At 38.8% G+C, this 13,081-nt stretch overlaps 1 long non-coding RNA gene across 2 annotated transcripts in view; it reads right to left on the bottom strand.

Annotated features, from left to right (window-relative positions):
* LOC116688144 (uncharacterized) overlaps positions 1-13,081 on the bottom strand; it is a 39,665-nt gene that overhangs the window by 14,129 nt on the left and 12,455 nt on the right. Inside the window, exon 3 of one of the 2 annotated variants that reach the window (XR_004331720.1) lies at positions 1,204-1,323. This is a non-coding gene — a long non-coding RNA (uncharacterized LOC116688144). The remainder of the gene's footprint in view (positions 1-1,203; positions 1,324-13,081) is intronic. The other variant, XR_004331719.1, reaches the window with a different exon arrangement.

The raw sequence follows: 13,081 nt of genomic DNA, 5'->3' as shown, positions 1-13,081 counted from the left end.
ACACACACACACACACACACACATATATATTTTCAAGCAAATTAAGGAAAAACACAGCAGCCCTAAGCCATTTTTCCTCATCTCTCCCCTTCTCTAACCTCTTCTTTCTCCTCATCTCACTCCATCTTTCCCTCATCATTCTTTCTGTCTTTCCCCTCATCTTCTTGAACCTCCAGAGGGTTCTTCCCGATTCATTATTTCCTGTCAACCTGTGTCTCCTGAGGCACCCATGCACTGGAGCCCTTTTTCTAACTTCACTTGAGCTGTTAAATGGTTACACACCCCCTCTTCTGCAACGGCTGAACCTGTGTGTCAATGCTTTAACTTTTAAACAAGTAGCAGGTGCCTTTTGTGGTTTGTGGTAAGGTTTGTGCAATTGAGTCCAGGCTTATCATAAAGTAGTGCCAGGTACATATAGCCTTAAAGCCTATGTTGTAGGTTAACCACCACTGTTGATTATTGGGTACAAAAAGCATTCAAGATATGCATATCATTTTTAAAAACGTCTCCAAAAAGTGTTAAATGCCAGTTTTGTCATTTTTGGTATTTGCAGGTTTTTTAACTCAATTCGGTGATGATGTCACGTTGAGCAGCCTCAGCCAAGTACTAGAACTATGGCTACTGACTGGGGTGAGGAAGATGTGGAAAGACTAGCAGCCGAATAATTTCAAACCAGCCAATGTCAACGTTTTCTTTACATCTAGTGACAGTGATCATGTCGTTAGTTCAGGTAAGTACTAGTAAACCTATCTAGCTAGATCTAGGAATAAAAGGCATCATGCCCCATATCCTTTAATATTTGTCAAACATTTGAATGGTAACATACAGACGAGTCACAAATTAAAAGAAAACACTGAATGAATGCTTAGAAACATAAAGAGGTGCTTCCATACAGGGCATGAGGGGTCACTGAATGTATAAAAATAATGTGAATCATAAGCTGTGGCCGCTGCAGTTACCAGATCTCCTATGGGAGATTTTTGACCAGCATGTTGGACAGCACTCTCCATCACCATCATCTAAACACCAAATGAGAGAATACCTTTTCGGAAGTTGTATGCTAAGGAGCACTGACGTTTTGTTCTGGAGGCCTGTAATGGCCCAACACTTCACTAATGTTTTTTAAACCTGCTGTAGTTTTATATGCATGCAGTACAGTATGTGCATGCACAAAAAAACACAAAAATGAACAAATGCCCTTACGCTGCATCTTGTTTTTTGGCCCCAGCTGCTCGCAGCATTCGTTGATTCCGTCAGGGCAGCATCAGTCCATCGTGTCTCTGCCTTTAGCTGGTATTCCCATGTGATTCCCAGAGATTGCTTCTTGGGGACATTAGGGTCAGAGAGAGAGAACAGATCAAATGTAATTAATCCGGTGTTGGACAGCCAGCCAGTATACATGTTGAAGAGGGTCAGGAGGCCACAGAGTGGAAGGTCACAACAGCATAAATATTGACACAGCAGTCCTTGACATGATTGGTGTGTGAAGAATGAAAGGTGAGTGTAGTAAGTATCTTTAAAAGACTGTGTTACAAACTGACCCATAATCTCCTCCTTAACAGCTTCTTCTATATGCATCATTGTCCTTTACCACATTGTTATAATTAAAGAATAGGATGTTTTTAAATAAATAGGAACTTTTTGCTAATCTGAGTAAACATTATCATATCATAACTAAAGATGATTTCTATATAGACTGTCACTTTGCTCTAAGGTGTTGTTAACGTGGTTCCTGTGAGTTATGGGCAGTTGCAAAGTAATCTGGCACCAGGCTGTTGGGGTCAGACATCTCATGATCTGACCTGAAACCTTGGACTGTCATGTTGGCAATGGAGGGCAAAAAAAAAGTTTAAAGTAGGTCAGTGCAGTTTGACAGGTCATCATCATCACAGTATATAGAAGAGAGATATGTACTGTATTGTATGCTTATCTTGGGAGTGATACGGTACTATGACTGCATATAAGGGATTAAAGCAATTACATTGGATGTGACATTTCTGTCAATCAATTATATAATTATACCATCAGATTTAATCTGAGTGTAATTCATTTATCCATTACGTTAGTGTTCAGTATATTGTAATTTTCCTCAGGGTTGACTGAAATGTAAAAGGTCTGGACAGAGGGCATGGAAATAATATATTGGGGCTCTGATTGGGGTTTTGGTTATCAGACATTTCTACTGAAAAAGAGAAGAACAATCTGTGAGTTAAAGAGTGACGTGATTTCCTGTTGCTGGAATGGTTGAGATGACTGTAGAGACAGATTCTATAAGTGCAAGATGAACCTACTCTCATTATTATCAGGAGTTATTACAACACTGCGTTGAAGTGAGGTGCCGTCCCAGTACTGTTCCTGTGGTCAGAGGCAGAACCAGAGACGGTACACACAACATCTGTGTAGTAACTGACAAGATAAAACATGTCAGGAATCAAAGTTTAGGCTTGCTCCACATAAATATTAACATTACATTTATCAGCGCAGGAAAGTAACTACCATACTTTAATACTATTGTAAGGTATTGTACAAGTATTTACTTTACTATTTATTTTACTACTTTAGTTACTTTTCATATTCAGATTAATAATACTAAGTATTATTAATTAATAAATTATGATATATTCAATTGGATGAAGACTATGTTGACCACGTAGTGAAATTCACAAGCTACAGTATACCTGCCAAGTCTTACTTCTGCGGTTATTTTGGTGAAAGTAACACAAAAGTAACGCAAAAGCGTTACAATTCAAAGACAGCCATATTGTCATATTGTAATACTGTATATTTAATTACTCTAAATGACAGTAATTAGAAATTTGTAATGTATTATATTTTGAAAGTAACTTGGCCGACACTGGTTAACATTGACCTCGGACTACAGCTGAGGCTGACAAGTCTTTGGTTCTTAGGTTTTAGAAGTATCTTGTCTTAGAGAAGTTGAAGTTACTCACCAAAGTCACCAGGAGTTACCTCAGAGGACCATATAGGTCTGTACCAAATTTGATTGGATGACAAACCATCTAACCAATTTACCCATCATTTGTTTGGTCTGTTCGAGTGTGAGACAAACAGGCCAAAAGGCTAACTGGGATGATAATACAGGGGATGTACAGCAATCCTTTAGTTAAATTTACTACTTTTTAATACCTTTTTTACTACCTTCAGAATTTTTTTTAAAACCATCACGACTCTGAATTGCAAGTGTTAATCAGCGACCTTTCTATTATTTACAAAGATTTTGACATTTATAACATACAGACATGAATAGAATTAGAGACAACATATCATTAACAACATATTGCACATATTTATTTCACTTAGTAAATAAAGTAACAAACTACATAAATGTCAATGGAGAGAATGGTGGTCCAGTACAATGGGCTTTTTTTTGAAGACGATGCAATCCAAATCCCCAATCCCCCCCCCCCCCCCCCCCCCCAAGGTCTGATCCTAGACCCACCCCTGTTGCTACTTCCTACTCTACTACACCTCAGAGGGGAATGTTTCAAGATAGAAAGTCCTAATATTTCAGATAAAAAAATCCTAATACTTCAAGATAAAAGTCCTAATATTTCAAGATAAAAAGTCCTATATTCAAGATAGAAGTCTATATTCAGAATTAATAAAGAAAGTCCTAATATTCAAGATAAGTCCTATATTTCAAGATAGAAATCCTTATTTCAAAATAAAAGTCCTAATTTGTCAATATAGAAAGTCAATATTTCATAATGTTGTAATGTTTACTGAACTACTGACAGCTTTTGCTTTATTGCTCAAGGCTTGTTTCTGGAACAGCTCATTGGAATCAGATACAATAAAAACTATTGAGGCATATTTTCCTTTGACATTGATATTAAACGAGATTGCTCCAGTCGGCAGAAACAAGTTACATGGAAGTTAATAGGATAATTTCCAGCTTGTATTTACGTTCATAAAAGTGCTCGTTTTGCTGCTAACAGACTCAGATAATATAAGTGTCTACAACATTATGGAAAGATTTCTAAGGAGGTCGACCTTTCTGTTAAAGATTAAGATCCTTTTTAAACAAAAGTCCGCGAAATTGCGTTCGCTAAACCCACCAGACCCATGTAAATAACCAGTGATTTTAGCATCGTAAAACACGGCTTCTAAAACCCTCTGAGCACCGCTCTCTGGCTGTCTTGAGTCTGCGTGTTTGGGTGAGCGACATCGCTACGTTTTGTCAGTTTTTTCTTTCTTCTTCATTCCATTTCGGTCTGTCAGTCACAGTGAAAACGGGGGACATTTCCGGGGAACAGATCCAGCCGGGGACAGGTCGCTAAAACGGGACGTCGGTCACCCTAATTAAAGACGACGATGGTTTGTCCAGTCGTTGAAGATATGGCTTGAAGCAAGTCAAATAAAACGTAAGCCAGCCACTTCTGTTGAGCGCGCAGTGTTCTGAGATGATGTCGAACGACCACTAAATATGACGTCAGCATCAAACATAGACGGAGACAAAAGATCGATTATGTGCCCAACACGCCAAAGCCCATATTTAAATGGACTACGCGCACGGCGAGATAATTTCAATCAAATAGGCACACCTGATAGTCTGAAAAAAATAATACCTAATTTAAAAAAAATAATACCTCTGACCTAAATTTAAAACTTTTAATGGCCTATAATTTACATTTTTGATTTATCACTTTTTAATACTTTTTAACCCCCGGACACCCTGTAATAATAAAAATAAATAATAATATAATAATAATAATATAATAATAATAATACACGTTATTTGTAAAGCACTTTTCTTGTAGACAATACCAAAGTGCTACAGAGTAAAACAAGATTGAAACTGGTTTTAGAGAATGCTTTCTTTAAAAGAAAGGTTTTTGGCTGCCTTCTTGAGGATCAGTGGTTTGTGGAGCCCTCAGGTGGACTGGAGGGGATTGCTGTCCCTAAAGCCCACCGCTTCTGCGGCTAAAACCTTTCTAAATAAATCTAATTAAATATTAGCTATTGGGCCACATAATTTAGGCAGAGAAACACCATAAAACGTTGATAATGTGTACACCTAAAGTCCAAATATTCATTTGTAGAATCGAATTACAAGTAACCATAATCTGTTCCCCTCAGGCTTGTTATGACATTTGATCTTTTTGTAGAGGCCCTGTATATTCTCTAAAGGGTATTCGTTGATCAATGGCAACATTCTATCATGCAACAATACAAGTGATTCCCGAAGACAGACTTAAAGATAATCAATCGTTTGCTGTCACTCTCTTTTTCTTAAAGAGAAATCTACTGCCGCCACTAAAATATTACAAACAGATATTAAAGTTTTAAAAAAGTACAAGAGAAAAGGTTCATGAATGCAACTATTTAAATAAACAGAGGCTTCGTTAAAAAAAAAAAAAGTAAAAAGTCTAGAACAACTACAGAAAGGGAAACTGAATAATATTCAGCACAAACACTTAAAACTAAAAACTGGACTAGTGTCAGTGTCTCACCAATACCATTGCTAAATGCAAAAAAGGGGCGTTTTAACACTGGACCAGTATGTTTACTCATTTTCAGCTGTCCCAACTTTCACTGGTTTGAATGAAATTTTGCAAGAAGGTTCATTGACGTTATCCGAGCTTTTTCTCAAGAGGACGAAAACTGCTTACGCTCTATTGATTTCTCTTTTTTTATTCCCCTCTCCCATTCTGCGACTCATCACTTTTTTCTGCCCTCTGTAAGTCCTGCATTTCCTGCCAATAGATAACAGTTATCTGCACACTTGTTATTTGTAGCGACTTAATGATCAATGGAGCTAATATAAAATGTTAAAAGAACAAGCAGCCTGATACCCCAAAATACATTAGCATAATGGATTTGAACGCAGAAACCACCAGGATGATATTAATGAGATGGCGGGTGGGAGACATGGAAATGTATTCTGAGTGTGGTGTAGCTGGTGCCAACCCTTCATACACACACCAGTCAAACCAAATGGCCTCACTACTACTAGTTACTTTACACAAAGAGCCACTAGTGTGTGTCGGCCCATCTGCTGAGAGAAGACAGCAAAATGAGACCCTGCAAAAGAGAGGAGAGAGGAGGATGAGATGAAAGAACATAAGTAATGTGTTACGCTGGTAACTGGTGGTCCTGTTGAACTTAATATAACAGAACTGATAAACGTACTGTGACAAACACAGCCTTGTGTTTACAGTAATGAAGAAACTATGAAATATATAAGCACATTCTACATGAATAAAGTGCACCGCTTGAATGAGACACCTGCAGCCCACAAAACACACCCCCAAAACAAAAAAACTGATGTGTGACTGAATACACAATAGCACCAGGCAGTATCGCATAGCACAGTTTTCCATGAAACTTAATTTACGACTGAGAAGAATATCAACATCATACAACAACTACAGATTAGGCATTGATTACAAGAAAAAACACGAAATGAGCCAACTATTTTGTTAATCAAATAATACTTATAACCAATACATTTAGGATTTCACCTTGGACTCTGGAAACAAGGATTTTTTACTTTTTGAATATACATAGAATCCTGTAAAAGTGCTATAACATTTCACCAGCGTAAAGTCATGCATCTAGAAAACTAATAATGAGAGTATGATGAATTGGAAAGGAATGGGCGTACTACTTTAGGACTGTTATTTTTGCAGAGCATGCTCTATTTCCTTTATTTCTTGCCATTGTTTGAAACCTGTTAAAACTTTGGAGCATATGTGCAGTCTCTCAAACAAAAAAATGGAGTGCCGGGTACATGGGAAATGTTTTGTACTGAGAGAGTGAGAGGGTAAAGGGGGATACAGAAATAGAGTTGTTTGTGAGTTTTATTTCAGCTCCATTAGCCCTATACAAGATAGTATCTGCTCTCCACCCTCTTCTAAACGCTGAGGATGCAGGTGGCCCACTGAGTATAACCTATATCTCTCCTGGGCAATCTACCTATCTGTCTGCCCATTTATTCATCATCTCTGATGACAATCTACCCTGTCATTGCACTATTCTTCTGCTCTCCTCCATCTTTCAGATACGGTGCATCAACACACCATTTTGTGCACCCATCCAGCAAATCATCTACCCATCCATTATCTCCCATCATTCATCCGTTTGTCTATCATCTATCCATCCATCCATCCATCCATCTATCCCTTATCCTAACACACGCTTGCTTCTATCAGTTTCCAGTGGCTCCATCAATACTCCCGTAGGTCCGACCATCAAAGGATTTTTTTAGGCCGATACCAATAGGAATATTTGGTTATTTAAAAATTCGATATGCTGATATATCGGCTGATATTATATTTTTTAAATCCAGAAATGTGTTCACAACATAACCGATTTCCCTGACATTAGTCATTTGTAGTTATTTATGAGTTCTCACTAAAATAAAATGATAATTTGTTTTATTGTCACCAACAGACAAGGAACATCAAAATGTAAGAATACATCCATTGTACAAATGAAAAATACAAGTTGTAATAAAATGTATAAAAATACAAACTTGAGATATGAAACTTAAAGTCCTTTAACAAAAAAACATTAATAACAGAACAAAAATCATTGTTGCCAACAGGGACGTTGTAGAGTGCCCTCTGGTGGCACTCTTGCAACGCCAACGCTCATAACTTATTGACAGTCCTTTTTATGTTTTAAATATTCATTTTACGAATCATTATTCGTCTATAAATGAGATTTTTTTTTAAATTGGCTATTATATGCCTATCTAGACAGATTGGAAAATGCTGAATTCGGACAATAACATCGGCCCGTCAATATTGGTCAGGCTCTAAACTCCCATCTCAGTTTTTTTAAGTGCCTCAAATGAATCAACCAGCGGTATGTTAGACTTCAGAACAGACAAACAGAGGAGCTTTTCGATCAATAGACAGCTGTAACCACTCTTGTGACTCGATAGTTCTGGGAATGCAAAATACAGCAACAAGGAAAACAATTAAAAAAACTAATAGAAAACAATGTACAACACTGTTTGAAGGCGTTGATTACTGAGAGTCTTGTCTTTGAAATCAATTACCAGTTCTCTGATACAGTATACCCTGTAATTGAAATATTAGTGTTCAATGGTTATTCTCCTGTCTATGTACAGTAAGGCAGTTGTGTAAACTCTAGTAGGCACAGATTAAAAGAACCATTTTGACGTTTTTGGAAATATGCTTATTTTTTCCATAGATCTAGATGAAATATTGATACCACACTAATGTCTGTAGCTTTGTCAACCACCGGCAAGCCAAGACCTCGGCAGGCACCGGCCGGCAGTTACAACAGACTGTGGAGCTTCTGAAATCCGACACAACTTAGACACAATTTAAAATTTGACTATCTGAGCTCCATTGTTGATTTCTCGCATAAATAAGTCCAGAATGAATTTAGTGATGAAATATCAGATGGACAACGTATAACGTTTCCAGTTGTCGCGGTGCTTTGCACCCTACCACAATGTCTTTGAATTTCTGATTGGCTGCCAGCTGTCAATGGGGCGGGCCCAGGGCCCGTCAATGTCTGTAGGGTAGGGGGCGTGGCATCAGAGGGTGGGGATGTCGGTCATTCATTTTTTCAGTTCTTATTTACCCTACTAAGAACCACCCAAGACTACTAAGAACTGAATCTCTCTTATTCCCAAGGTTTGCTATTTTAGACAATCAACAAATGATGACTTCCTCTATTCTGTCTACAGTATGGTGACATCTATTGGCTGCAGGTGAACCTCGATTTAGAAGAAGAAACACAAATGCAGAGGAAGAACTTAGCTGAACATGTCATTCTCTGACACCCCTGCAGGCCCAATTACCAAGCAAGCAGCAATCCCATTTTCATCAGTGTTTCACTGCACGGCCTCTCCCCCTCTCCTTTTATTCATGTGTGCTTCCTTTTCAGTTTTGTTTTCCCCTCCTCAATTTCTCATTTTAATTTCCATCACTCCTCTCCCTCTCTGAGCTCTTCTCTCCTTTGACTGTGGTGGTGGATTCATCTGTTTTAGCCTCTTGTATGCGCTGAAGAAGAAAATGAAAGAATTGTGTACATCTGCAAGTGTGTGTTGGTGTTGTTTGCATGTATATGCAGCCACCTCAGGGTGACCTGATGCACCCTGGTAGCAGAGGATAAGTCTGGCGTCCGGCGCACCGCTGTTTGGGATATGGAGGATGTATCACTTGTTTCTCTCATTTAAGGTCTCTATCTTTCTCTCTCACAAACGGTCTCTTTCTTCACACACACACACACACACACACACACACACACACACACACACACACCACACACACACACACACACACACACACCACACACACACACACACACACACCCACAACACACAACACACACAACACACACCACACACCACACACCACACACACACCCCTTCCCTCCCTCTCTGAGAGGCTTCACTCCCAATGTTATCGGCTTAAACCAGCTCTGACAGTGCTGGCCCCGCTCACACACACCTTTGCTCGGGGGCACACCACATTATGAAACAATTACGCCCTTAATTGACAGTTAATTAATCTAAAGTCAATTTGACCTTGCCAGCCTAACCTTGAGAATTGAGAGCAGTGGTAGTCATGACCACCGAGGCAAATACTGGGTAGATGGAGGGATAGAAGAGAGCAGAAAAGCGGTGAGATGGAGGGAAATGATAGACTAAGGTCGGCTTATTCCACATAAGCGGAGAAATCACTTGCAGTATCTTGCTGTCTGGTGAAGATAGCGTGTTATATGTTTCTGTGTGTTGTGGCTTGTGTGTGTGAGTATCATTACACCTTATCTGACAATTGCCAGCTTTTCGGCTGAGTTGACATTTAGGTTTAATTATGCCTCTCATTTGTGTGTGTGTGTGTGGTGTTTTTAAACTTTGGTTGCCAATTAATAGAGGAAGAGATCAATCAGCACCGGAGTCAGTGTAAGGAACCTGTTGCGGCTCCAACTCATCTACTAAATGCCGCCAATTCGATCGAACTGTGACGGAGGCGGTAGTGGCTTAACAGCTAGCAACCGCCGCTCTGTAGCACGGAGCTCCTCTTCGACGTTTGTTTTTATCGCTAGTTACTACGAAGGAGCCTGCTAAAGGTATGCACATTCAAGAGACCCTGGATGTTAATGTTTGTTACTCAGCAAGGTGAAAATAGGGGCAACGTTGCGTGAACTAGAGCTAAAATGAGTTGACTTTAGGCGAGGACGAGAAGTGAATTATCTGTATGTGTGAAAACATCTTTATCTCACGCCATCCGTATTGTTGGAGTTTCTGTTCAGCGAGGGAGGAATGTGTGTGAAGAAGAGACCTTGTTGAACAAAAAAGACAGGCTGCACACTGGATAAAGTTTAGATATTCGGTGGAAGAGTTTAATTGTTTTTCTGCACATATGTACAAAAAAATTGACTAGTAATCATAATGGTTTACTGCCCCTTGTGTGTTGTTGCTTGTGTGTGAGTCAAAACTAAATGAAGTTAAAACTTAATCTTGTCATTCTTTGTCATCTGCAGATTGATAATTAAGTTGTGTGTGGAGGGGGGGTATTGATTTAAATTGTAATCAGATTCTTTGTTAAAAAAATCATAAGAAAATAAAATATTCACAGCAGCGTTCTAAGTACAAATAATACCATACAAACACGCAACAGATGATTTTTGGGAGACTGACACTCTTACAGTTTCATCTCCTCCCTGCCTTTCCTTCATACCTGTGCAACGATAAACAAGAGAGTGATCTACTCATTTTATGACCATTTTAGGACAATGGGATATTTCTTATTGTTTAATAACATTAAAGTTATTCTTTGCTGTTGGCTTCCCACACTTAACTACCTGCTGCATGCGTTTCGAGAGAGAGAGAGAGAGAGAGAGAGAGAGAGAGAGAGAGAGAGAGAGAGGAGAGAAGAGAGAGAGAGAGAGAGAGAGAGAGAGAGAGAGAGAGAGCAGTGCAGCAGTGTCAATTAGAGAATAAACTTTATTTTTGAGGGTTTGTTTTTTTTCAAGTTTTTTTTGTTCAACACGGGACGCACATTTAGTTGCAGGCTGCAGAGTGGGTTTACCCTTTGACCACAAGCCTGTCTTGTTGCTGGTAAGCGGTCTAAAATCGGCCTGATCTCCACGGGTCTTAGAACGCGGTAGAAACGCTGACACTATGGGTTGAAGAACCTTCTAGGTCCTTACAACAATTCTGGGACCCAAAACACACACCCACAGAAAACTCTATTGTTTCAAGTCCTGTTTTCCGTTAGAAGGGTCCAAAATGAACTTTTTGTCCACCAGCCAATTGACTGGTGAATGTTCATATTTTACCAGCCACTCCATAGATTACCATTTATATTTGGGCTGGTGATTGAAGCAAATCTCCAGACACTTGCATATTTTACCAGCTTTTGGGCTGCTAAGGGTGCAATTTTGAGTAGAGAGTTGTTACCTGGCGTCAGTAATGGTGCTTGCTTAAAATGTTTCTCAGTTCCCATATATGGACATGTTAACATCTTGACATCTGGCCCTGCTCCGCTAGACTGAGAGATCTTTCTAGTCCCTCATACATTCTCAATAGAAAGAAAGAAAGAAAGAAGAGAAGAAAGAGTGTCTAAAGTTACTCAAGCTTATACAAGATGCAAAAAGATTCAAAGTGAGAATGGAGGTATATGAAGATATATTGATAGGATTTTTTAATATCTTGGTCACAAAAGCATCCTGTGAGAAGGTTAAAAGATGGTGTTAGATACAGTACATAAGACAATATCTGCGTTCTACTAGACTGTGAACTGACTAATGTGTTTATTAGGTACACTTGTAATGCAATCTATTCAGGTTGCCATGTTTGTTGGCTCATGAAATTCTTTTTTGGTCCCACTGTGTTAGAGAGGTTGTTGTTTAACTGTTATTTTTAAGCTATAAACTGGTGGTGGTTATTGTACGACTGCATAATATTAAAAGATGTTTCTAAAGTTCTCTTTGCTCCTATTTACATACACGAGAGGGATGAATCTGTATCAGTAGTGTCAGTGAAACTTATGAGCTTCACAACGCTGATTTTTTTTTTCAGAACTACCAGACTCCATTTTACAAGTGCACAAAATAAACTGGCAACTCAGAGGATATCATTTACATTTACCCTATTCTTTACATGTTGTTAAATCCAAATGGGAGTTAGCATGTCCACATTCCTGATGGCAAGCTAAGAAAAAAGTATAATTTTGGTTCAGTATTGAAGCTCGGGTATTGTATTTGCAACAGTGTTGACCATTTATAAAAAGGTTCTATTCTTTTAATATTTTTCATATATTTACACCGTTGGGGCAATGCTGCAAACTAGATTGCTTTATGGCAAGACTGGTTTTACAGGATGTTGTAGTGTAAAAGGGACCTTGATTGTCAGGTATTTTAATTCATGGATAAAGAAAATAATTCTCTATCTTTTTTAAATATTTACAGAAAGTTTCTGGGTTGAATTCCAGAAAACTACTCACGATCTGCATTTGCTTGCCATCGTGACGTAAAATTATGTGAGTTGACCCCTATTACCCGGCCTATCCTTATGGGTGGAAGAGGGAGTGTACTGGAAAATCAATATCGATTTATTGATTGCTTTATAGTTTTTAGCTGCAGATCTCACTCTATATAGTATTATAGGAGTATAGAATTTCCACCACAGGAGCATGTGTTGATCCACAGCTTGTGTGTGTCCTACCAAACATATTAGCTAATACTGTATTTGTATTAAAAATGCACCCAGCAATATGACACAATTCCAGAATTACATGACAAAAGCAATTCTTTATCCAGCTTCACTTTACACCGTCAAAGCTGTCAAGGTTAAAAAATTCAACAAACGGCAGTCGCACTCATCAAAACAATACAGGGTCGACCTCAATACAAAGACCCTTATTTACGTTTGACCCTTCTCTCCCAACGCCTACACATGTTCTATCTCAAAATCTATGGCTTTGCTGGATAAATTGTCTCCACTTTGTGTTTCTTGACAAGACAGAGCCCGGCTTCATGGCCGACTGAATTTGTGTGATTAAAGACGACACAGCAAAACCATCTGATTGTCACATCCTCTGTCATCCCAGCATTTCGCCATCAGCCGCAC

Source organism: Etheostoma spectabile, chromosome 4, assembly GCF_008692095.1.
Source record: "Etheostoma spectabile isolate EspeVRDwgs_2016 chromosome 4, UIUC_Espe_1.0, whole genome shotgun sequence".
NCBI classification, from domain to species: Eukaryota; Metazoa; Chordata; class Actinopteri; order Perciformes; family Percidae; genus Etheostoma; species Etheostoma spectabile.
Note: the sequence above shows the minus strand (reverse complement) of the source record. Positions and strands in the feature narration are given on the sequence as shown.